At 43.1% G+C, this 27,365-nt stretch overlaps 1 pseudogene; it reads right to left on the minus strand.

Moving 5' to 3' along the window:
* Window positions 1–15,861: 15,861 nt before the first annotated feature.
* LOC146396389 (coiled-coil-helix-coiled-coil-helix domain-containing protein 2 pseudogene) lies at window positions 15,862–16,670 on the minus strand (annotated as a pseudogene).
* Window positions 16,671–27,365: the final 10,695 nt, after the last annotated feature.

Genomic DNA, 27,365 nt, shown 5'->3' on the forward strand with positions numbered 1-27,365 from the left:
GCCTTCCTCAGTTGAGCTGTAGGTAACCACTGAAGTGCTTCAGACAGACTGCACCAGCATCACACCCCACCCCACCCTCAGTGCTCCTGGTGATGGGGGGCCAGCCCCCAGGTGTCTCCCCACCCATGCTCAGACTCTGCTCTCCTCCGTGAGACAGGACACACCTTCTCCTCTGTGGTGGAGTATTACCTCTGTGTCTCTTGGCTCCTGTACTCTGCTTCCTGTAAGGATGAGGATCAGACCCTTTTTGGCTGTATATCCCCAGTGCACAGTGGGTGATGGGTGAACGAATGAAAATAGCATTTAGGAAATAAATGGGCCCTCCCTAAGTTGTTCCATTCATTGTGTTGTTGCCCAGGGCATGGAGGTCTGGTCAAGCCCTTTAGAGCCCATGGCTCTGGTGAATTTGGTGACCTACCCGTGACTGCAGCTGGTTGTCACCATGGATGAGCAGGGCCTGATCAAAGTATGGAAAGCAGAGAACAGGTGTGAGCAGGCCTCCTTCTGCCTGCCTAGCTCCTCGTCTGCATTGGAGGCCTGTGACATTCCAGAGGGCCCCCTCCTGCTGAGGAGTGACCCCACTCTCAGGAGCCTCTGCTCTTTCCCAGGGTCTGTGGACACTTGCATCAGACCTGCCGTGTTGGGTGGCATCTCAAGCCAGGCCTTCCATGTGGCAGACCAAGTGATCACCCTGTTTTGTTCTGTCCCCCTAGCTTCTTGCCTGCCGCAAGAGGGCAGACTCCTCGTCCCCCTTCAGCTCTAGCATGCTGGCGGCCTGCTGCTTGCCCAGTTTCTGCAGCCTCTTGCTCTCTCACAGTGAGGTCCAACCTTATGGGCTGCCTGTGCTTCTTTTTTTTTTTTTTTTTTTTTTTTTTGCTTTTAGGGCCACATATGCAGCATTTGGAAGTTCCCAGGCTATGGGTAGAACAAGAGTTGCATCTCCTGGCCTACACAAAGCCACAGCAACACAGGATCCTAGCCACATCTGTGACCTACACCGCAGTTCACAGCAACGCTGGACTCTTTGTCCCATTAAGCAAGGCCAAGGATGAAAGCTGTGTCCTCATGGACACTAGTCAGGTTCGTTACCATTCAGCCATGGTGGGAACTCCTACCTGCACATTTTGTCTGCACACCCCAGCTTTTCTGTTTCCTGGTCTCCCTCAGAGTCTTTCCTCCTCTTGCAGTTCCTTCTCACTACTGCATGCTCCCCTTTTTCAAGTCTCAGTGAGGGCCCAACGTAACAGCTGTTCCTTTTTTTTTTTTCTTTCTTTTTAGGGCCACACCCACAGCATGTGGAGCTTCTCCAGGCTAGGGGTTGAATTGGAGCTACAGCTGCTGGCCTATGCCACAGCCACAGCAACTTTAGATCCTAGCTGTGTCTGGGACCTACACCACAGCTCACGGCAATGCCAGATCCTTAACCCACTGAGCAAGGCCAGGGGTCGAACCTGCAACCTCAAGGTTCCTAGTCAGATTCGTTTCCGCTGTGCCATGACAGGAACTCCAGTGTGAGGGCCCAACTTAAAGGAAAACTGAAGCATGTTGGACAGGATGCAGGCATTTGCCTGAGGTGATGAAGGCCTGTTGCGAGGACATTTGGTTGAGAGATGATTCTTAATCACTGGGAGGGAGCATTTGACTCCTGAGAAAGAGTGAAAGTGAGTGTGTGCTAGCAGATCAAGGAGTAGCCCTCACCTGGGGCAGCATAATCCTCTTAGAGGGAAGAGGTCTTTGAAAGTGTGGGCAAGCTGGCCTCCCAGACATCAGGATGGGCAGGCATCCAAGGACAGTTTCCTATGTGAACAGAACTAACTCTGTAAAGGACCTAAGCTCATAAACAAAAAAAGCAGGAGCTGATGACAGATTTTCTTTCTTTCTTTCTTTCTTTCTTTTTTTTTTTTTTTTTTTTTTTTGTCTTTTTGCCATTTCTTGGGCCGCTCCTGTGGTATATGCTAGGTTCCCAGGCTAGGGGTCTAATTGGAGCTGTAGCCGTCAGCCTATGCCAGAGCCACAGCAACTCGGGATCTGAGCCGCGTCTGTGACCTACACCACAGCTCACGGCAACACTGGATCGTTAACCCACTGAGCAAGGGCAGGGATCGAACCCGCAACCTCATGGTTCCTAGTCAGATTCATTAACCACTGCGCCATGACGGGAACTCCCCTGATGACAGATTTGTTATAAACAATTCTGTCGTTGTTTAAAGGAGACTTTGGAATAATAAGTGTAAATAAAAAGCAACTGGGGAATACATGGTCTAGATGAAGAGGAAGTGCTGTGGTTCTCCCCTGGGAATGGCAGACCACACGAATCACACTTACTTGTTGGTGAAGGACAGTTAGAAAAATTAGAATATACATCAAGTCAGAGAGCCAAAAAGAGTGAAGTTTCTAAGCCAAGATTCCAAGTGCTGAACCTGACACTGGGGCTGCTTTTTCCCTGGAGGTGTTCACTCCAAGGCTAAGAGGCAGAGCAGAGTTTTGACAGACAATTAGACAAGGGCTGGGGCCCTGTGAATCATCTTACTTTGGGAGGGTTGTCATGTCTGAAAGGGAACAGTCCCTGTGTTGGCTGCAGCTGCCCAGTTACCAGGAGGGAGTAAATGGAAATCCTTTCTGGAAGAGGATAACATCACCCCAGGCTTCTCTTTTCCACACACACTTAAAGGTAAATAGGCACATGAGATAAGAATGTGAACTAGAACCTATAGCATCAACAGCAATGTCAGTAGAGCCCCAGGGGCTTCAGATACTGCAGTTAATAGACACAGACAACAGCACACCTGTGGTGGTTCTGATGCTCAGGGAGATACATTTCAAGAGAATTTAAAGCCATGAGAAATGGTATAACAGATTTGGAAAAGAACCAAGTAGAAAGAAATTCTCAAACCAAATAACAAAGGTTAGACCTCAGTGGATGATTTAGCAGCACAGGGGACAGTTGACTCACAAAAAGCCTGGGGAGGGTCAGGGGAGCTCGTGGGCCACCAGGTGTGTTCTGTGTCTAAACTTGGGTGGTGACATGAATATTTACTTTGTGATCACTTACTGAGCTCTTGTGTTTAAGTTCTGTGTGGTTTTCCATGTGCATTCTCTGTATCACTTAAAGAGTTAAGAATTTAACAATTAAAGAACTGGAAGGTAAAAGTATCAGGAGTGGTTAGTTGAAAGAGAGGCTGAGAGACAGAGACCAGTGCTTCTGAGACTTGAATGGGGTGTGAATCACCTGTGGATCTTGTTTGAGTGAAGGTTGTGATCCACTGGGTTCCTGGGGACATCCGAGATTCTGAGTTTTTTAGAAGCTTCTTCAGAATATTGATGCTATCAGGTTACAGACCACACTTTCAGTGACAAGGCCATCAAGGATCCATGCAAAATTTTAGTATTTATTTATTTGATGTCTTAGGAGCAGGTGAGGCAGGGGGACATAAACATTTGAAGAGATGATGGTAGATGTTTTTCCGAAGTGACCAAAGATGTTAATCCATGGAATCAAGAAGGCCCTGCAAACCCCCAGCAGGGGAAATAAAAATAAATCTGCAGCTAGACCTATCAGAGTGACCTGTGACAATGGAAACCTAAGAAAACTCTACCTAACAGTAGCCAGAGGAAATAAAACTACCTTCAGTGTAATACTAATGAGACTTCTTCAGGCAGAGGGAAAAGGATCACAGATTAAATTTCAGAGAAGCAGGAAGGATTGATGAGCAACGGCCATGATGAAGGAAACATGAGGAAATCTAAATTAATATCCACTGTATAAAATAGCAACAACAATGCCTTGTGGACTGTTAACTATATGCAGAAGTAAACTACGTGACTTTAGCATTTAGGTTTGGAGAAGGTTATGAGGAACTGAAAAGTCCAAGTTCCTTGAATTATCCGAGAAGATTAAATGAACAATTAGCAGTATCCTTTATAAGGCAGGCTACACACAATAATCTCTCGTCTAACTCCCAGAAGAACAGTATATAGCATATAGCTTCTGAATCCTGAGAGGAAGATGAATGTGTCTTGTGGTGGGGCAGGATCCACCCAGACCCAAAATTTGCCTTGGTTATCAAGCCTGATGATGCCACACATGACCACGGGGTGTGAAAGGTTAATCTGTTCTTTAGAGAGCAGGGTGGGCTTCCAGGAGGCAGCTCTGGGAATGGCTGAGGGAGCAGGGAGGAGTTCCAGGCTCTGGTTTTCCCAGAGGTTTGGGGGGTGGGGCTTGAGGGAGGGTTCTCACTCCTGGGCCAGGATTTCCTGGTTTGAATTCTCTGCAGGTTCCCCTTATCAGCTTGCCTGTGGGCAAGAGAGAGTGATGGGCCTTAAAAGCTATCGGCTGTCAAATATTGAAAGTGGACTCCAACCCTTTATTATGACTCACTTCTGATGTTTGATGACTGAAAGCCTCATATTTCATTTCCCTGAACCTGAACTTGTGTTGGTAAGCCACATGGTGCTCTGTGAGGCCTGGCATCTAAGGCTAGCAGATGGGGGCAGGTTCCCTTCAGTGACTTGCTCAAGAGCTCAGGGTTGTGTGTTTTTAAAGTGAAATGAGTTCCCATCATGGCACAGTGGAAAGGAATCTGACTAAGAACCATGGGGTTGTGGGTTTGATCCCTGGACCCACTGAGTGGGTTAATGACCTGGCATTGCCATGAGCTGTGGTGTAGTTTGCAGATGTGGCTCGGATCCCATGTTGCTGTGGCTATGGTGTCGACTGGCAGCTGTAGGTCTGATTAGACCCCTAGCCTGGGAACCTCCACATGCTGTGGGTGTGGCCCTAAAAAACAACATAGATAAATAAGAAACAGTAAAGTGAAGTGAGTGTCTTAATCCCTGTCAGTCAAGAGTTTAGGGTGCCTGGAATGTGCAGAGACATATGTTACTGTTGTTTCTGTTTGGGGTGTCTGGGAGGCAAGAGGTCCTGAGGTCTTCATCCCAGAGGGAAAACCTTGGGTGAGTTTTGTTTCTGCACTTGCTGGCCGCATGGCCATACCACTGGCAATGGCCCAGGAGTGTGGACATGCACCTCCAGGGCTAGGAGTTGGTGGAGATGGAAGGCAAAGAGGACAACCTGAAGGTAAGCCATTTGTGTGGAGTGCTGGTTGTGTCCTTTGTGTGGGATCTGGGCAGTGCAGTGCTCTAGAAGTGCCAACGGCATAGGATGCTGGCAGTGCTGTACAGTGTGAGAATTCTCTTTCTCCATGTACTCATAGGGTGGCCTTCTCTAGTGTCATTGCCTGTGGCAAGGGTCTGAGGGTGGCAGGAAGCTACTTCCTCCTGGGAGAGTGTGCCCCAGATGGCCAGGCTTGCCTGCATCCTGAAGAGGTCATTTCTGTCATAGCAGAGAGGCTTCTGTGGCTGTGCTGAGCCTGAGCCAGAGCCTCAGAATGTGGCCTTATTTGGAAATGGTACCTTTTCTTTGTACTTAATGATCTCAAGAGGAAATCATCTTGGATTTCGTTTGGGCCCTTAATCTCATGGGTGGTATCTTTGTAAGAAGAGTAGAGGGCACAGAGATACACACACACAGAGAAGCCAGGTGCAGACAGAATCAACCCTGGATCTGCTGTTACAAGCCGAGGATAGCCCTAGAGCCTTTAGAGGAAGCATGGCCCTGCTGGCTATTGATTTGAGGCTTCTGGCTTCTAGAACTGTGAGAGAATAAACTTTTGCTGACTTTTTTGGTTTGTTTTGCTTTATTTTTAGGGCCACACTGGCAGCATGTGGAAGTTTCCAGGCAAGGGGTCAAATCAGAGCTGTAGCTGCCAGCCTACACCACAACCACAGCAACCTGGGATCCAAGCTGCATCTGCGATCTACACCACAGCTCACGGCAACACCAGATCCTTAACCTGCTGAGGCCAGAGATCGAACCTATGTGCTCATGGTTACTCGTTGGGTTCATTCCTGCTGTGCCACAATGGGAACTCCTAAATTTTTGCTTTTTTAAGCCACTGATTTTATTACTGCAGCCCTAGGAAACTAATATAAGACTCATCTAAAACAGAACACTTAGGAAGGGTGGAATTGAAAGGATGGGAAAATGAACTATTGCATTTGGGGTGGATAAGCAGTGAGATCCTGGTGTATAGCACAGTGAATTGCATCTAGACACTCACTTGTGATGGAACCTGATGGAGGACCATGTGAAAAAAAAGAATTTGTGTGTGTGTGTGTGTATGACCGAGTCACTTTACAGCATAAATCAACAGAACAATGTAAATCAACTATAACAGAAAAATAAAACCTAAAGCAAAACAAATAAATAGAAGGATGGGAAAATGGTGTGCCCTGGGGATGAGAACCAGAAGCAAGCTGACCCAGCTAGTAATGCTGGATGGGAGGGCTGGAAGGTCCTAGTCTTTCCTGGATATTAGGGGTCATCTCCAGATAATAATTAAGTCAACCTCCCAGGAAGATACAACCATGCTACTTTAGGATGCACCTCAGTATACGGCCGAAAAGTATATTGAGCAAATGCGTGGAATTTCAGGGGAAGTGGTCAAAGCTTATAGCATCATGAGAAATTTCTGTTACCCAGCTAAAGAGAGATGACCTGGGTGGGCTCTAATTCCATGAGTGCTTTAAGGGCACAGGGTTTATTCTAGCTGGTAGCAGAAGAGGAAGTCGGAGACTCAAAGGTCTGGGGGCCTTGTGTGAACCAGGTGCTGGCCACCATGCTGTGGGTGGGCCTGGGAGCAAGAACTGGCCCTGGCCCCAGCTGGCCAGGCAACCTCAGTTCTGCACCCACAGTGTCCTGAACTGCTAACAACCTGAAAAGGTCTCCAAATGCGTACGCAGCACCTTGACTCCTTGGCTCAGCTTTGTGAGTTTTCCCCTGTCCCAGGCATTATTTCAAAGTTGTTCTCTGTGTAGGTCAGTGGCTTATTTCAAGTTAAATTACATTTGTGAGCAAGGTCAGTGTCAAGTTCCTTTCTTTCTTTATTCCTTTTTTTTTTTTTTTTTTTGAGTCTGTACCCTCACATATGGACATTCCCAGGCTAGGGATAGAATCAGAGCTGCAGCTGCCACCCTATGCCTCAACCACAGCAACACCAGATCTGCGCTGCATCTGCAACCTACACCATAGCGCCCAGCAGTGCCAGATCCTTAATCCACTGAGCAAGGCCAGGGTTTGAATCCACATCCTCATGGATACTAGTTGGGTTCATGATCACTGAGCCACAACAGGAACTCCAGGGTTCATTTTTATTTACAAATGGATATCCAGAATTTGTAGGAAAGACCATCCTTTCCTCATCGAATTACATCGTCACCTTCATTTATGAAAATATCAGCTGTCTGTGTCTCATGTATTATATGTTGAATGTGTGGGTCACTTTCCACTTATCTGTATGTCTGGCCTTATGACGGTCGCACAGGGTCTTGTTTCCTGCAGAGTATAGTTAAATTGTGACCTCCAGCATTTTTTTTTGAAAATATATCCATTTCCCTAAAATTTTTCAAGACAGCTTGTCAATTTCTACAAAACTGCTTCCTGGGATTTTGGTTACTTTGAATCTATTGATTGATTTCAGGACAACCAATATCTTAAGAAGCAGTGAACATGGCATAAATGTCCGCATTTCTGTAGGTTTTTCATCATCGGGTGCTGGATACTTTTTTGTGGGGTAATTTTCTTTGTCTTCTATGGAAATTGGTTTGCTCAAGCTTTTCTGTCTCCTAAGATCATTTTGATATGTTGCATTTTCTTAGGAAACTACCCAGTGTATCTAGGTTTTCAATTTTTTTATGCACACAATTCTGTAGAATATTCTCTTGATAATTTTTCTTTAAATTCCCTCTGCTTAAAAAATTTTCCCCCGTATTATTTCTTTTTGTGTATATGAACTTTCTCCCATTTTTTTTGTGATTATACTAATGTCTTGTCTGTTTAATATTGCTATTGCTTACTAGTTTTATATCACTGTGACCAGAGGATATTGTTTTTATTACTTTGCCATACATAAATGTAAAAAAAAATTATTTCTTTTTATGGCTGCATGCCCAGCATATGTAAGCTCCTGGGCCAAGGGTTGAATATAAGCTGCAGCTGTGGCAATGCCTGATCCTTTAACCCACTGTGCAGGAATCACACCTGCACCTCTGCAGCAACCAGTCACATTCTTTCTTTTTTTTCTCTTTAGGGCCCCACCTATGGCATATGGAAGTTCCCAGGCTAGGGGTTGAATCAGAGCTCTAGCTGCCCGCATGCACCACGGCCACAGTAAGAGCAGATGTGAGCCACATTTGCGACCTGTATCACAGCTCATGGCAATGCCAGATCCTTAACCCACTGAGCGAGGCCAGGGATCGATCCCATGTCCTCATGGATACTAATTGGTTTCATTACTGCTGAGCCACAAGGGGAACTCCCATATTCTTCATCTTGTGCCAACCTTTATTCAGTTTTTCTAACTGTGTGTGCTTGTGAGGACTGTGCTCTCCATTATTAGGGTGCAGAGGTCCAAAGGTAGTCATTCTTTTTTTTTTTTTACCTTATTAAGATTGTACTTGCAGCATATGGAAGTTCCTGGGCTATGGGTCAAATCAGAGCTGCAGCTTCCAGCCTACACCACAGCCACAGCAATGCCAGATCCAAGCTGCATCTGTAAACTACACCACAGCTTGTGGCAATGCCAGAACCTTAACCCACTGAGCAAGGCCAGGGATCAAACCTGCAATGAACACTAGTTGGGTTCTTAACCCACTGAGCCACAACAGAAACTCCTAGTCATTCTTAATTATGTTGTTTATGTCTTATATTTATTTACTTTTTATCTACTTGGCTTGTCTTAGGCTGAGAATTATATTATTCTATATATATATATATTATATATATATATATATTATATACATATACATACTTTTTTTTTGCTTTTTAGGGCCACACCCATGCCATATGGAGATTCCCAGGCTAGGGGCCTAATCAGAGCTGTAGCTGCTGGCATACAGTACAGCCATAGCAATGTGGGATCCAAGCCACGACTGCAATCTACACCACAGGTCATGGCAACACTGGATCCTTCACCTACTGAGCAAGGCCAGAGTTCAAACCTGTGTCCTCATGGATGCCAGTCAGATTCGTTAACCACTGAACCATGATGGGAACTCCACCATATTATTATTATTATTTTAATAATATATTTAAACACATAATTTATTAATTATCAGTGAATTTCATTCCACTCTTTCTTGTATCTGCTCTGTAAATGTGATTGGGGTGTTTGATTCCTAGGTATGTCTAAGTATTATTACTTCATTGTGAATTACAGCTTTTAGCATGGCAAAGGGCCTTCACTTTTGTTTCATTTCCTACTTGGGGCCTGAATCCTGTATCTCTTCTGCTAATCAGGATCACTACTCCTGTTTTCTAAGGCTTGGCGTGTGCCTGGCACCTTTCCTCTCATATTCCACCACCTTTCCGCTTTGCCCTTTTTTTTTCCTTCCATGCCATATGGAAGTTCCCAGGCCAGGGGTCGAATTGGAGCTGCAGCTGACGGCATATGTCACAGCCATAGCAACTCGGGGCCCGAGCCGCATCTGTGAACTACACCACAAGCTTAGTGCACCACTGGATCCTTAACCCACTGAGCAAGGCCAGGGATGGAACCCACCTCCTCATGGATACTAGTCAGGTTCTTAACCTACTGAGCCACAATGGGAACTCCCACCTTTCTGCTTTGATCCACTCTCTTGAATATAGATGTGTTTGTAGGTATCGTCATAGCTCAACTTTCCCAGGAGCTTATATACCCTTTCAGTACATGATTCAGGTTTTCTTTTACCTCCAGAAAGTTTCATTGTACATGGACTGTAAATGCCAGGCTGTAAATTATTTAACTTCTCCTCTGTAGGAGCTTCATTTATGCGTTTATTTGATCTTCCTCGCTTATCTTCTTGGACACTTTCTCTCTGATTCATTTTAGCTCTTTATTCAGTTTTTGTCCCCTGGCTTGCAGGCCGCCTGTGCCGAGGGGCACTCTACATGCTGACGGTGCCCCAGCTGCAGCTGCTCTCCAGGGTGAGCATGTTTCCCAACAGCCCCGCCAGTCTCCTTTGCTCTCCTGACTGGCCGTGGGTGTTTGCGTCAACCCCACATTCAGTAGGGCCCAAAGGTCAGTAGTGGGGCTGTGTCCCTTGCCCAAGGGACTTGGCTTTGTGCACGCAAGGTGGCAGGTCCTGTGCCCTAGGCTTGTGGGGTGCATCTGGGGGGCAGCTTCTTGTGTAACACCAAGCCCCTTAGCCCATGGGGATGATGACGATGAGTGACGGTGGTGGCTGAGAGCAGTGGTGGCCTTCACGGGCCACCAGCTGACTTAACACAATGCTGGCTTCTCCCCGGAGCCTCTGCTGTTTCCATGCTGCCCTGTTGCCCACAGGTTGAAAGGGGTCAGCTCCCTGGCTAGAGAGGGCAGAGTTCAATATTGAAGGGGTTTGGGGCCTTAGAGACTTCTTGGTGGAAAGGCTCATGAGGTATTTGGTGGCCCGAGAACTGTCTTCAGCAAGAGTGAGGAAGAGAGGGTCCAGGCCGGGCATGGAGGAGATGCTGACAGTGCAGGGACAGCATCCATTACCTGGAGGCCTGCACGTAGCTGGCCCATGTGAGGGGCTGCATCTGCCAGCGATTCATGGGCTCAGAGATGTTCGTTCTGAGTGCCAGGGGTTGTATTTGAAAATTAGACTATGGTGAAAAGCAGGCAGCTGGAGAAGATCTCTAAGATGTACTTGGGCTGGTGGCCAAGGAAGGACAGCAAGAGAGAGCAGTGGCAGAGCAGGACAGACTGGCTGTGCTGGAGCCTGTAGCCAGGGGAGGCCGGTGGTTGAAGAGGGCAGCCAGCAGAGAGAGGCCACAGGATCCATGGGCAGCACTGAGAAGCGGGTGTTTGGAAGCAGCCTGCAAGGAGATAGGAGAGGAATTACCGAGGAAGACATTGGAGGCCAAAGCAAGATGGTGACATGCAGCTGCTCAAAAGCAGAAAATCCGTTTATTTGATTCACCCATCACATCGCCCTCCCTGGGACCAGTGTGCTACCATGTTCCCAGCAGGGCCACACTTGGGCTGGATTAACCTCACTTCGTGTTTGGTGTGGTCGGGAAAGGAGGGTCCACAGGTGGCACAGGCCACTCCTGTAAGACCCAGTAAGGTCGTGGTGGTTGGGTCTGTGGGAGCGGTTTTCATAGTGCTCCCAGGTTGGAGAAGTCCCCTCCCTCACCGGTGAGGAGATGTGAGACGGTGTTGACATGTGGCAGTCTCTCCCCAGGTGTTCCACACTCACTCTTTGCTGTGTCCATCAGAGGATGAGCCTTCTGCCTCCACCACTCTCCCCATCTGGCAGACGTCCAGAACCTGTTGGGCCCCTGACAAGGCAGCCCGGCTAATGGTGATGCACAGAAATGAAAACAGCATGCAGTTGGTTGTCACGACCTATGAGCTAGGGGCCAAGAAGTCCAGGGATCAAGTGGACTGTGGGTAAGGATACCCGTATTAGGGCTGTCACCACCATGCCTTATGATGCTTCAAGCACAGATTGCTCATGTTTCCTTTGGGGCACTTTTTCTTTCCTCTCAGTGAATCATAGTGAGCCAACAAAGGTTTTCTTTTTTTTTTCTTTTTTTGTCTTTTTGCTATTTCTTTGGGCCGCTCCCATGGCATATGGAGGTTCCCAGGCTAGGGGTCCAATCGGAGCTGTAGCCACTGGCCTACGCCAGAGCCACAGCAACGTGGGATCCTAGCCACATCTGCAACCTACACCACAGCTCACGGCAACGCTGGATTGTTAACCCACTGAGCAAGGGCAGGGACCGAACCCGCAACCTCATGGTTCCTAGTCGGATTCATTAACCACTGCGCCACGACGGGAACTCCAACAAAGGTTTTCTTGTTGGGATTTATGTAACGGCTGAGCAGTTGGGCGTGTGCTGTGTAGTGGACCCTGTGCCTGGCCCTGGGCCTCAGACGTCACCTACGGTCCACTCTCTCCCCTCTCCTGACTGGTCTCCCTGCTGCATTCATCTCTCTCTTTCACAACTAGGTCAGAGTCACTGTTCTCAGCACTGAGTGCACACAAAGGTGAATAAAAGCCACAACTCTCTCTTCCCTAATGAACTCCTCATCCAGTAGGAAAATAAGACCCACATCCATCTCCTTTTTTGTCTCCTCTATTTCCCAAACCCTGCATCCCTCTGATAGGCTTTCCCTGTGGTCATTAGCATTTTTTCTTTTGTATTATGTTCATTTGTTTTCCTGTCATCATTTGACCATAAATTTTACTCTGAGCTTCCTGGCAGCCAAGGAAAAAAGGGATACAAGATGTGTAATGTAATCCTTTGTCTGATGTGAGAAAACACATGAATTCTTCAGAAGAGGTAATTTTATTTTCCTGGTGCTAAATTCCATAAGGAAATGATCAAGTAAAAAAAATTTTTAACAAGTAACACTATACAGTATAAAAGTATCTTCACCAAGTTTTTGGCAGATGTCATAAAAGTCGTAGTTCTCATGTGGCCATTTCTTACATCATCCTGTCTTAGATGGGGAAGGGGAGAAGGCAGGGCAGAAGCCTCATCCTTGGGTCATTTCCACTGTCATGTCATCTTGGGCCTTCCCAGCCCCTGTGAGGCATCGCAGTCAGTATCTCAGAGCCAGTGCCCGGGGGACTTAGGGGAACAAATGCATGGGTCAGGACTGAACACAGCTGTGACCACAAAGCCATTGCTTTTTCCACCATCTTAGGTGAGGCATGTCTGTTCTAGACCCGCAGCTGCTACTAAGAAATGACAGTCTGTGTGTCTTTATTTCAAAAAGGAGAACAGATCACAAGTTTCCTCCTGCCAGAGACCATGATGCCTCCTCACATCATGAAGGGCCACGGCTCTCAGGTGATCCTGCTGGTGTCCGGGTCGGAGCTGGTGCTCTTCACCATCCATGGCCTGCAGCTGGTGACCTTTCAGGACCACCAGAGGCCCATCACGTCCATGGGGGTGGTGAGCGTGGCGCCCGCCCACCTGCCTGTGTCGAGGCTCTGAGCTTTGGAGCCCACGTCCCTGCCTAATAAGTTCTTATAGCAAGATCACAGGATACAAGTTTAATGTGCTAAAACTAACACTTTCTTTGTAGTAGCAATAAACAAGTAGAATTTGAAATTTAAAACACATTGCCATTTACATTAGCCTCAAGAAATCAAATACTTAGGTATAAATCTAACAAAATTCATTCAAGATCGATACAAGAAAAACTATAAAACTCTGATAAAAAAATAAAGAACTAGGTAAATGTAGAGATATTTCATGTCCATGCATGGGAAACTCAATATTGGCAAGATGTTGGCCCTTTGAAACTTGATTTATAGATTCAGTGCAGTCTCTTTGAAAATGCTGGCCTTATTTTGTGGATATTAACTAAGTGATTCTAAAATTTATCCAGAATGGCGAAAGACCCAGTATAGACAGTATTGAAGGAGGAGAGTAAAGTTGGAGGACTGACACTGCCTGACTTCAAGACTTATGATAAAGCTATAGTAATCAAGACCATGTGGTACTGGTGAAAGAACGGTCAAACAGATCATTGAAACAGAATAAAGAACCCAGAGAGAGACTCACGTAAGTATAGTGAACTGATCTTGAGGCAACACAATGGAGAAAAGATGGTCTCTTCAACAAATAGTGCTAGAACAACTAGATAGCCATATATATCCTTGTATTTAAAAACATAAGAATCTAGGGATAGAACTTACACCTTTTTTTAAAAAAATGATTGATTTACAATGTTCTGTCAATTTCTGCTGTACAGCAAAGTAACCTAGTCTCACACACACACACACACACACATATATATATACCTTCTTTTTCTCACATTATCCTCCATCATGTTCCATCACAAGTGATTAGATATATAGTTCTCTGTGCTATACAGCAGGATCTCCTTGCTTATCCATTCCAAATGCAAGAGTTTTCATCTACTAACCTGAGATTCCCAATTCATCCCAGTCCCTCCCCAGCCCCACTACATACACTATTCTGTCCTACATGTCCATGATCTTTTCTGTTTTGTAGATAGATAATTGGTGCCATATTTTAGACTCCACATGTAAGTTATATCATATGGGGTCTGTCTTTCTCTTTCTGACTTACTTCACTCAGTAGAAGAGTCTCTAGGTACATACATGTTGTTGCAAATGGCATTATTTGGTCCTTTTTATGGCTGAGTAGTATTCCATTGTATATATGCACCACATCTTCCTAAACACCTATTCAGATGGGCAATTAGATTGTTTCCATGTCTTGGCTATTGTGAATAGTGCTGCCATGAGCATACAGGTGCATGTATCTTTTTCAATGAATTTTTTTTTTGTCTGGATATATGCTCAGGAGTAGGTCATATGGTAGTTCCATATTTAGTTTTCTGAGATATTACCTTATTGTTTTTTATACTGGTTTTACCTATTTACATTCTCATCAACAGTGTAGGAGGGTTCCCTTTTCTCCACATCCTCTCCAGCAGTTTTTTGTTGACTTGTTAATGATGGCCACTCTAACTGGCGGGAGGTGGTATCTCATTGTAGTTTTGATTTGCATTTCTCTAATAATTAGTGATGCTGAGCATTTTTTCTTGTGCCTGCTGGCCATCTATATGCCTTCTTTGGAGAAATGTCTTTTTAGGCCTTCTGCCCATTTTTCAATTGGGTTGTTTGTTTTTTTGCTATTGAATTGTATGAGTTGTTTGTATATTTTAGAGATTAAACCTTTGTCAGTTGAGTCCTTTGCAAAAATTTTCTCCCATTCTGTAGGTTGTCTTTTTTTTTAAATGATTTCCTTTGCTGTGCAGAAGCTTTTGAGTTTAATTAGGGCCCACTGGGTGTCATACAGTTTTTGTAGTGTATTATATTCTTCTTCTTTTTACAATCCTTTAAAAATTTGTAAAAACATTTTTTTAAATTTGTTTAGCTTATGGCCTCTACAGAAACAGTTGATGAGCAGGATTTGGCCTGTGAGTTATAGTATCCTGATCCCTGGACAAAAAAATTCAAAATTAATTGATATAAAAAAGAAAATTGAAATCAATTGAAAAACTCCAAATCCATTCATCATAAAACTCTGGTAGGCGTTCCCTCTGGCACAATGGGATTGGCAGCATCTCTGCAGTGCCAGGATGCAGGTTTGATCCTTGTCCGGCACAGTGGGTTAAAGAATCTGGCATTGCCACAGCTCTGGTGTAGGTCGCAACTTTGGCTCAGATCTGATCCCTGGCCCGGGAATTCCATAAGCTGCAGGGTGCTACCCCCCAAAAAATCCCTCTAGTATATTAGGAATAGAAAGAAACTTCCTTAATAAATGGTACCTACAAAAAAATCTATAATTAACATCAGGATTAGTATGAAAGGTTTCATATTTTACCCCAGGATCAAGAACAAAGCAAAGATACATTATTTTTAACATCATAAGCTGACTAGCCAGTACGATAAAGCAAGGGGAGAAAAAACCATATAGATTGGAACGGATGACATGATCATTAAAGTAGAAGTCTCTAGAGTCTATTTTTAAAGGATCCTAGACTTAACAAGTGAATTTAGCATAGTTGCCTAATAAAAGGTCCACATATGGAGTTCCTGGTGTGGCACAACAGGGATCGGCAGCATCTTGGGAGAACTGGGTTGAGGTTCCATCTCCCGTTTAGCACAGTGGGTGAAGGATCTGGAATTGCTGCTGCTGTGACTTAGGTCACAACTCTGGCTTGGATCAGATCCTTGGCCCAGGAACTTCATATGCTGCAGGGTGGCCAGAAATGAAAAAGAAAAATAAAAGGTCAACATACAAAAATTAAAATGCAATTTATACAATATTAATGTATAAATCTGGTTTTTTTTTGTTTTTTTTTGAAAGAAAATCTCTTTATTCTAATTAATTCACAAACAATAACATCAGAAAAGCATGTTTCAGAGGCCACATAAACATCTGCCCAGCCCCAAACTCAATACTCAATGAACTTCCACATCAGAAGAATACTCTCCTCCACTGCAATTCTGAAGCACGAAAGCTATTAGTGATAGAGGAGAGGTTTAATCTTGATTTCACACTTTATATCTTCATGATCAATCACATTTTTATGCTAAATCAACCAGGTCATGGGGGGTTATTTTTCATGTCTTCAATGGAGCTTCTTGCTTAAGATAATCCATTTGCCAGTCTGCATTGTTTCAACACCTCGCTGAAACCCTCACAAAGCTTAAGGTCACCCTGGTTCTGGGCACACTCCAAAAACTGTTTCACCTCATAGAAGCATGGGCCAATCTGCTGCTGCTGTGCTGGCTGGGCTCCCTGAGGCTCCTGGTAAGTGATGTCAGGTCTTGAGGGCTCAGCACTACTTCCTTCACCGAAGCCCGCAGTGATCACATGACCTATCGTGTGGCCGATGGCAGAACCCACAACCACGCCGGCTACAGTGGTTGCCATCTGGGCCATGAGACCTGGCTGCTGAGGTGCAGCAGCAGGGGAGCCAACAGCAGATGGTGGAGCTGCTGCTGGTGGCTGAGCTGCCAGCGCTGGCCTGGGTGCAGCTCTCATCTGAGGTGCCCGGCTAGCCGGAGGGGCCATGTGGAAACTGCGGCTTCGGCTTCCACGAGGCATCGTAGCTGCGCAACGAACGCGAACCTAGAAGACAGAGAAACTCAGAGAAGACCCTGGCGGCTTCTCATAAATCTGTTTTTAAAATACCTTTTATTTAAGAAAAAGGAAATACTTTGATATAAACCTGAAAATGTGTGCAGGAGCTATATGCTTAAAAATAAAAAAAAAAGCGAATGAAGAAGATCAAAAGACATCTAAAAATCTAAATAAATGGAGAGATATATTATGATCATGGAGTGAAAAATTAAATATGGTTAAGATGCTAATTTTAAAAAAAGTGATCTATAGATTTAACACAACTCCAGTCAAAATCCCAGGATCACTCATTGTATATATTGACAACTTAATTTTAAATGCTATATAGAAAGTGAGAGGAACTTGAACAGCCAAAATAATTTTGAAAAGAAGAAAATCTGATTTTAAGACTTACTATAAAATCACAGTTATCAAGACAGTATGGTAATAGTAAGAGGTTAACCACACACAAACACATAGATCAAAGGAACAGGACAGATTGTAGGTGTGAATCCACACAAATGTAAGCTTTTTCATTGAGGTACATTTACATAACATGAAATTCATCATTTTAACTCTCTCTTTTTTCTTTTTTAAGTCGTTTTAGGGACTCACCTGTGGAACATGGAGGTTCCCAAGTTAGGGGTCGAAGTATAGTTATGGCTACCAGCCTGCACCACAGCCATAGCAATTCAGGATTTGAGCCATGTCTACAACACCACAGCTCATGGCAATGCTGGATCCTTAACCCACTCAGTGAGGCCAGGGATCAAACCTGTGTCCTCATGGATTCTAGTCAGATTCGTTTCCACTGAGTCATGATGGGAATTCCTCATTATTTTAACCATTTTTAAGAGTACAGTTCAATGCTATCTTTGGTATTAAGGTCTGTAGTAATTTCCTCACTTTTGTTTCTTATTTTAATCGGAGTCTTTTCTCAAAGATTTTTCAATTTTGTTCCTCTTTGAAAATATCTTTGGTTCATTTATTTACCCTCTTGTTTCTCTGTTCTTTATCTCCACTCTAATCTTCATTATTACCTTCCTTCTGCTAGTTTTGAGTTTTTCCAAGTGCTTTAAGGTGCCAATTTAAGTGGCTAATTGGAGACATTTTTTAATGTAGGAACATAGGCATTTAAAGCTACAAATTTCCTTCTGAGCATATTTCACTGCATCACAAAAATTTTGGTACAGCATGTTTACATTTCTTTCATTTGTGTCTTCTAATTTGTCTTGTGATCTTTACTTTAGCCCACTGGTTGTTTAAGAGCATGTTACTGTGTGCATATTTGTGAATTTTCCAGTTTTCCTTCTGTTGGTGCTGGGGGTAATTTCATAGGAATTTCTTTAGTAGTTTGAGCAGGGGAAGAAATCATGAGTAGACCAGAAGAAGCAGAATTCTTGTAGAATGGATTCTGGCAATCTCTACACAGGACTACTGTTATTTTATCAACATGGGATAAAATAAGGTTATGTTTTATTGAAATGACTCTCTCCAGCATTGACAGCCACAACTACAGGGAAACTTAAGTTTTGATCCTACGATGAGTGGAGGAAAAAACGTCAAGCAGAGACCTGCCTTCTCCCACAAGAATAAGAGATCATAATAAAGGCGTTCATTCCTTCTACTCCAGCAGCAAGATTTAAACCTTGCATTTGGAAACAGAGCATGGAAACAGATGCTGCTGGTGCAAAGTTACACAATTTTTTTAAAATGGCTGCATCGAAGGCATATGGAAGTTCCCAGGCCAGGGACTGAATTCCAGCCACAGCTGCAACCCCATGCCTTGCAGCAAGCCAGATCCTTTAACCCACTGCACCAGGCCAGGAATCAAACTGGTGCCTTTGCTTCGATTAGTTAGATTCTAAACCCACCTTGTCACAGCAGGAACTCCTACATACTTTCTTTTCATTTTTTCATGTTTCATTTCTTTTTTGGCTGCCCTGAAGGCGTATGGAGTTTCTGGGCCAGGGATCAGATCCAAGCCACAGTTGTGACCTGTGCTACTGGTATGGCAACATTGGATCTTTAACCCACTGTGCCGGGTCAGGGATCAAACCTTTGTCCTGGCCCTGCAGAGATGCCACCAATCCCATTGTGCTTTTTAAATGCCAACTTTTCTACATTTCACACCAGTAAAGCTGCACTTAAATTGATGTTCCTTATAATGGTCATGAGATGAGTGATGTAGCTCCACAGTTTATTACTGCATCTCCAAGTCCTAGAAATGTCACTTCATTGAAATGCCCAGTAAATGACTGACTTGTAGTAGTTTAATGATTCTCCTATTAATATTCTTAGAATTGATTTCCAGTTTGGAAGTACTACTACAGTGAGAAGTGAATTACTATAATATCCTCTTTTTTATGTTTTTATTTTCTTTTGCTAACATGTTCTCAACTTTAGAAATTCTTCTCTGAATGGTTTCACAGATGCGAACTTCAGGACAGAGGTGGAAGAGTGAGAGTCTACTGCTGCAGAAGAAACAGAAGGACAGATTCCTTTTTTTGGCCCTTTTGTCTCTTAGGGCCACACCCACAGCATATGGAAGTTCCCAGGCTAGGGGTCCAACTGGAACTGTAGCCACCGGCCTATGCCAGAGCCACAGCAATGCAGGATTTGAGCTGTGTCTGCAACCTACACCACTCTCATGGCAATGCTGGATCCTTTAGCCCACTGAGTGAGGTGAGGGATCGAAACCCACATCCTCACGGATGCTAGTCGGGTTCACTAACTACTGAGCCATGACAGGAACTCCAGGACAGGTTCCTTTTGAGGTAACATGATACCATGAATAAATTAGTACATTTGTCACCTTTTAAAATTACAATGGCTGGCCTCATGGGGAAATTGGAAGAGATGAATTTCTACTTGCTAAAATATCATGGCCTCCTTCAATTTAGTTTCCTGAATGAGGTGGTGAGTCAGATGAGCTCTGAAGTCCATTTGAGCTCAAGGTTTTTATTCTTCTTGACCTGAGAGTGCCAGGGAAGGTGGCAGCATTTCAGGGCTGATGCAGGTGCACTGGGTTTATGGAAGCCAAGATGATAAGCCTCACATGAGCTCCATGGGATGAGGTTCTGCTCTCAGGACATGCTGGCAGTCACCCCCACTTAGGACATAACCTGAATTTTAATGACTGAAGACATAGGTACCCTGTGGATATTTTCATAAATGCCAAAGTTCGCACATTGTGGCTGATTGACTATAATGGCTAATAAACTTCAACAGAGTTTTTGCAAGGAACTGTATCTTATGATGAATACCATACTAGATGCTGATTATCTGTTATTATTAATGATATCTTCCTGAAATGTATTATGTATACTTATTTAGTCATGAAACTACTAATAATTCATGGAATATCATATATGTTTGTAATCTTTGTGATATTCTTTTCTCCCAGAACAAAAAGTTATCTCTGTGTCAAAGAAGCCTTGCTTTGATAAGAATTCTGTGGAAATAGTCAATATCGATGTTCCTCCAGCAGATGTATTTTCACCAACTTATCTTCTATTATGAAAAATTTCTTCTATTATGAAAAATATTTTATATTGATATACAAGTGTGTGCACCCATGGGTTTCAACTTTCAGCAGTGGCCTAAGTTTGTGTTGATTCTCTTGTTTTATATCAAAGAACTCCAAGCCATTATTAGTATTTTACTTCATTTTAAAGTAAAAGTGGGAGTTCCTCTTGTGCCTCCATGTGTTAAGAACCCAACATAGTGTCCATGAGTCCCTGGCCTCACTCAGTGGGTTAAGGATCCAGCATTACCTCAAGCTGTGGCATAGGTTACAGGTGTGGCTCTGATGTGGCATTGCTGTAGCTGTGGTGTAGGCTGGCTGCTGCAGCTCTGATTTGACCCCTAGCCTGGAAACTTCCATTTGCCACAGGTTGGGTCCTAAAAAGAAAAAAAAGTAATAATAAATAAATTAAAAAATAAAAATAAAATGATGGTGTTTGTTATGAAGCGTCAGGTTGTTTTAGGGATGATGATGTGCTACCAAACGATCTTTGCACATTAACAGCTTAAAAGAATGCTCATAGATATATTTCTTCAAGTCAATCTTTAAGAAATCAGATGTCCCCATAAACACAGAGCTTTGACATTCTAGTATATAATATAATTTATTTAATTCTACTTTCATACTTGAAATAATCACGAGGGTTGGTAGATGCTACATTTCTGAAACCCTGACATTAATTTAAGGAACTCAGCTGAAAAGATAAGGTTTCAGAAAATTGCAAGTGATGTAATGTTAACAGTTCAGATCACCAGTTTGCATTCTCCTCCAATAGAAAAACTCACCACATTTCATCTTCCTCATGACTACAGGTGTTGAACAGTAATCATGTTAGGGAAATGTGTATTCAAGTCGTTCGCCAATTTTTTAAATAAGAGTTGCTTTTGGTTGTTGAATTATACAAGTTATTTCTACATTCTCTATATCAAACACTTACCAGGGATGTGGTTTGCAAATATTTTCTTCTATTCTGTAGGTTATCTTTTTACTTTCTTGATTATGCCATTTGCTGCACAAAAGTTTTTAATTTGATGAAGATCCGTCTTTTTGTCTAAATAATATTAAGAGCTGATTTCTCATCAGAAACCATGGAGGCAGTAGTGTTGCAAGAAAATGTCATGTTAATGGATGGTCATGTCTTGGGTCTTGGGTAAATTTCTGGGAAAGGCTTCCAAGTGAGGGCTCGTGGCTTTGTGCAGGAGAGAAAAGAGCAAGCCATAGTAAAGAGGAAGTGAACTTATTTAGAAAGATACATATTGCATAGACAGAATGAGGACTTTCTCAGAAAGGGAGAGCTGGCTTGACATGTGGGGTTGTTAGTTTTTATGGTCTGGATAATTTTATGGGCTAACAAGTGGGAGGATTATTCCAACTATTTTGGGGAAGGGGTAGGCATTTCCAGGAATTGGGCCACTGCCCAGTTTTTTGGCCTCTAATGGTCAGCCTTGGAACTGCCATGGCACCTGTAAGTATGTCATTCAGCATGCTAATGTGTTACAATGAGCATGTAATGAGTTTCAAGATCTACTGGAAGTTGAATCTTCTACCATCTTAGGCCTAATAGGCTCTCACCACTTTTTGTCAATGTTCTAACCACTGTTCTACTCAATGGCTGTCATTCTTGTAATGGTCATGCCTTCCCCTCCCCTCCTGTTTCAGTAGGAGGATATATTCAAAGTTCTGAGAGAAAAATAAAAGTCAAATGAAGTATTCTATATCCAATAAAACTATCCTTCAAAGACAAAGGGGAAATGAACTTATTTTGAGCTAAACAAAAACAAATAATTCATTCGTTATAGACCTGCCTTACTAAAGGTGTGACATCAGTAAAAAAATGTCAGATTAGATAGTTCCAGGGGCCTATCCCTCCATAGAAACACTGAAAAAAATCAAGCAAAAAATGTAAGAGTCACCATAGTCAGAATTGTTGAAAACGGAGGTTTATAGCAACAAAGAGAAAAATGAATCAAAAAAAGCCAACTTTAAAATGGTAGGAATGCATTGCAACATTGTTACTTGTCCTTGACCTGCACAATTCCCCACCCTTGGTAGCAGTCTTGAAGAAAGCAGCCTTCAACCCTTGTCCCTGGCTAAAGGGAGTAGAGAAGACCTTATTTACGGTGACTCATGTTTGTCTGTTTGACCTGTCTTAGGTATCACCTGAAAGATTGATAGAAGGTGCTTGTCTGTTTAACATAATTTGGAATTTGCTCAGGCCAGAAAATTGCCTACACAGGTAGCATTCCTCAAAAAATTGTACAACAAATGAACAAACTGCTGTAGCTTAGGGCAAAAGATATGGTTGAGAGATAATAATAAACCTGCCAAAAGCTTAGGGAAAGTTTCTCTGAGAAATTAGGGCATTCAAATGGACTTGTGTATGGTGGTACATTTATGTGTATAGAAGTGTGTATAACCTAGGCATGACACATGCTCAGAGAAGACCTGAGAAGTGTCTGAGCCTTCCTTTCTGGCTGATCTCTAAGGTCAGCACAAACAGGAAGTGAAGGTGAAGGCAGAGTTGTAACTTGCCTGGCTAGGCAATAAAGGAGTGCCTAAACACAGAATCAATGTGAGAAAACCGGGAGAGGTTTTTATTTTCCTTTTTTCATTTTTAGGCATTGGTGGACTTTTAGCTTCCTAAGAACTTTTCAAAGCCCCTGTGAATATTTTATCCCCCAGTTTTTTCTTTTATATTATTTGGCTGGTCTATTGTCTGTCCCCACTAGTATTCCCTGCCTCAGGCAGCTGTAAATTTAAACAATTGCCTGTAATTTTTGAGACAAGTGCTCTCAAAGAAGCCTTTTGACAGTGGTTGAACTCTCGCTAAGGTCAAATACATAGCCTTAAAGTAGGGGTTCCAAGGAATCATCAGTCAGATCAAATAATGGTAATTCTCTGGTAATGGAGCTTAGGAAAAACTCTAACCCTCGTTCTGCCCCCTCCTGGAGCTGGCAGCCTGCTAGTTTTCACTGTGGTTGGGAGCTGTTAGTTTTCAAAGCTACCATGGATCTGGAGAGTGGAGGATGGGGCTGGTGCCAGTTAAAACACATCAAAACAAACTTATAAGATTTTGCACAGCAGAGGAAACCATCAACAAAATGAAAAGGCAACCTAATGAATGGGAGAATATTTGCAAATCACATCAGAAAAGGGATTAATATTCCGAATACATAAATAATTCATGCAACACTATGAAGTAATGTGAAACAAGAAAAAAAACAAACTAGGCGTTCCCATTGTGCTCAGTGGTTAAAGAACCTGACTAGTACCCATGAGGATGTGGGTTCAATCCCTGGCCTGGATCAGTGGGTTAAGGATGTGGCATTGCCATGACCTGTGGTGTAGGTCACAGAGGAGGCTCAGATCTGGCGTAGCTGTGGCTGTGGTGTAGGCCGGCAATTTACAGCACTGATTCAACTCTTAGGCTGGGAACCTCCATATGCAATGGGTGTGGCCCTAAAAAAGCCAATAAAGAAAAACAAACAAACAAACAAAACCAAAGAAACAAAAAACCCTCTGATTTTAAAATGGGCAGAGGACCTGAATAGACAGTTTTCCAAAGAATTCATACAACTGGTCAACAGAGGAAAAAGTGCTCAACATGATTAATCATCAGGGAAATGCAAATAAAAACCACAAAGGGATAGCACCTCGCACCTGTTAGAATGACTGTTATCAAGAAGACAAGAAATAAAAAATGTTGGTGAGGATGTGGAGTAAAAGGAAAACTTCTGCACTGCTGATGGGAATGTAAATTGGTACAGACCCCATGGGAAAAAAAGTAGAGTTCTTTGAACAATTAAAAATAGCACTACCATATGAACAAGCACACCAGAAAATGGGCAGAAGGTCTAAACAGACAATTCTCCAAAGAAGACATACAGATGGCCAACAACACACATGAAAAGATGTTCAACATCACTAATTCTTTGAGAAATGCAAGTCAAAATGACTAAGAGGTACCACCTCACACCAGCCAGAATGGCCATCATCAAAAAGTCTACAAACAATACATGCTGGAGAGGGTGTGGAGAGAAGGAACCCTATTAGATTGTTGGTGGGAATGTAAATTGGTGCAACCACTCTGGAAAACATTATGGAGATTCCTCAAAAAACTAAAAATAGAACTACCATTTGATCCAGCAATCCCACTCCTGGGCATCTATCCAGAGAAAACCATGACTCAGAAAGATACATGTGGAGTTCCCTTCATAGCTCAGCAGAAATGAATCTGACTAGCATCCATGAGGATGCAGGTTCAATCCCTGGCCTTGCTCAGTGGCTTAAGGATCCAGTGTTGCCATGAGCTGTGGTGTAGGTTGCAGACGTGGCTTGAACCTGGCATTGCTGTGGCTGTGGTGTAGGCCAGCGGCTTTAGCTCTGATTGGACCCCTAGCCTGATAACCACCATATGCCTCTGGTGTGGTCCTAAAAAACACACACACAAAAGACATATGTACTCCAATGTTCATTGCAGCACACTATATACAAAAGCTAAGACATGGAAGTAACCAAAATGTCCATCGACAGAGGAGTGGATAAAGATGTGCTACATACATACGATGGACTATTACTCAGCCATAAAAAGGAATACAATAATGGCATTTTCAGCAACATGGATGGACCTAGAAATTATCATGCTAACTGAAGTTAGTCAGACAGTGGGATACCAATATCATATGCTATTACTTCTATGTGGAATCTATAAAAAGCATACAATGAACTTCTTAGCAGAACAGATACTGACTCACCGACTTTGAAAAACTTATGGCTTCTAAAGGAGACAGGTTGAGGGAGGGGAGGGATGCGCTGGGGTTTGGGATGGAAATGCTGTAAAATTGGGTTGTGATGATCATTGTACAACTATAAATATTATTAAATTCTTTCAGTTACAATAACCAAAAAAAGCTACCATATGATCCAGCAATCCCATTTCAGGGTGTTTATCTGAAGGAAATGAAACCACTATCTCAAAGAGATAGCGGCACCCCTGTGTTCACTGCAGCATTATTCACAGTAGCCAAGACATGAAAACAACCAAAGTTACACACACACACACACACACATGTACACACATTAAGTGTGTGTTTGTGTTTTGGGGACTGCACCAGGCTAGGTGTCAAATCAGAGCTGTAGTCACTGGCCTACACCATAGCCACAGCAGTGCCAGATTCCAACCACATCTGCGACCTACAACCTAGGAGATATATATTTGGTTAATATATATATATATATATATATATATAACATGATATATATATCATGTATGTGTATATATATCTATATGTAGAATGTTATGTGTGTGTGTGTGTGTGTGTGTGTGTGTATGTAATGGTATATTATTTGGCCAAAAAATAGAAGGAAATTCTGCCATTTGCAACAACATAGATGGACCTCAAGGGCATTATGGTAAGTGAGGCAAATCAGATAAAGACAAATACTATATAATCTCACTTATATGTGCAGTGAAAAACAAACAGGAAAAAAACCCAAAGCAACCCCCCCCAAAAAAACCCTCATAGATGACAGAAGACAGATTGGTGGTTGCCTGAGGTGGACGGTGGAGGAAGTGGGTGAACACGGTCAAAAAGTACAAACTGGAAAGTTATAAAAATGCATAAGTCCTAGGAACGTAATTTACATCCTGTTGACTTAACAATATTCTATTGTATAATTGAAAGTGGTAAAAAGGGTAGGTCTTAGAAGTTCTCATCATAAGAAAAAAATTGGGAGTTTCCGTCATGGCTCAGTGGGTTAAGAACCCGACATAGTGTCCGTGAGGATGCGGGTTCAATCTCTGGCTTTGCTCAGTGGGTTGAGGATCTGGCATTGCCACAATCTGTGGCATAGGTTGCAGATGCAGCTCAGGTCTGGTATTGCTGTGGCTGTGGTGTAGGCTGTCAACTATAGCTCTGATTCAACTCCTAGCCTGGGAACTTCCATATGCCACAGGTGCAGCTCTAAAAAAGAAAAGAGAAAAAAAATATAGCTATGTGTGCTGATGGATGTTAACTAAACTTACCGTGGTTATCATTTTGCAATATATGCATATATCAAAATGAATACACTATTATATGTAAACTGTATCTCAATGTTTTAAAGACCTTCATAGCCCACCTTAAAGAATATAGAAACAACAATGAAAATTCAGGTAGCAAAGTTAACCTGGGAGGAAATTTACTGGTGGCCTCCAGCATGTCCCAAGAGGGAATATACAGCTGCCCACCAAACCAAATGTGTATATAGCCTTAGCCACAGCAATACGTACATATCTAAGCAGATCTAACTGTATGCTGCATCCTCATGAATATAAGTCGGGTTCAATTCCACTGTGCCACAATGGGAACGCCTATATTTTTTTTTCCTTTTAACTTCATTATGAGCAAACACACATATAATTTTTTCCAGACCTCTTTAGTCAGGAGCAGAATAGCTGAACGATGTAGAATATTCCTAACAGCAGGAAAGCACATTTTTCCCCCCTACCAGGAGAATTTTATTATCTTTCTTTTTATTTATTTATTTGTTTGTTTGTTTGTTTATTTTTTAGGGCCGCACCCATGGCATATGGAGGTTCCCAGGCTAGGGGTTGACTCAGAGCTGCAGCTGCCAATCTATATCACAGCCACAGCAACATGGGATCTGAGCTGCATCTGTGACATATACCACAGCTGACAGCAATGCCAGATCCTTTAATCCACTGAGCGAGGTCAGGGATCCAACCCACATACTCATGGATACTAGTCAGGTTTGTTACCACTGATTCACAATGGGAACTCCTAACTTTCCTTTTTAAATTGAGGTATAATTGACCTATAACCTTATATTATTTTCAGATTAAAATATGATTCTACATTTGTATATATTGTGAAATGATAACCACAATAAGTCTAGTTAATATCCATCCCCATACATAACTACAATATTTTTAAGGACTTCTTTTTCTTTTTAGGGCCACACCCCCAGCATATGGAGGTTCCCAGGCTAGGGGTCTAATTGGAGCTACAGCTGCTGGCTTATTCCACAGACACAGGACAGCCAGATCTGAACCACATCTGTGAGCTCATGGCTCCTTAACCCACTGAGTGAGGCTAGGGATCAAACCTGCAACTTCATGGATCCTGGTTGGATTCGTTTCCACAGCACCATGACAGGAACTCTAATAAGGGCAAGATCTACTCTCTTATCAATTTT

Source organism: Sus scrofa, chromosome 14, assembly GCF_054392235.1.
Source record: "Sus scrofa isolate SSC_HxYL_T2T_F1_AM1 chromosome 14, Sscrofa_HxYL_maternal_Yorkshire_Landrace_v2.0, whole genome shotgun sequence".
Lineage (NCBI taxonomy): Eukaryota > Metazoa > Chordata > Mammalia > Artiodactyla > Suidae > Sus > Sus scrofa.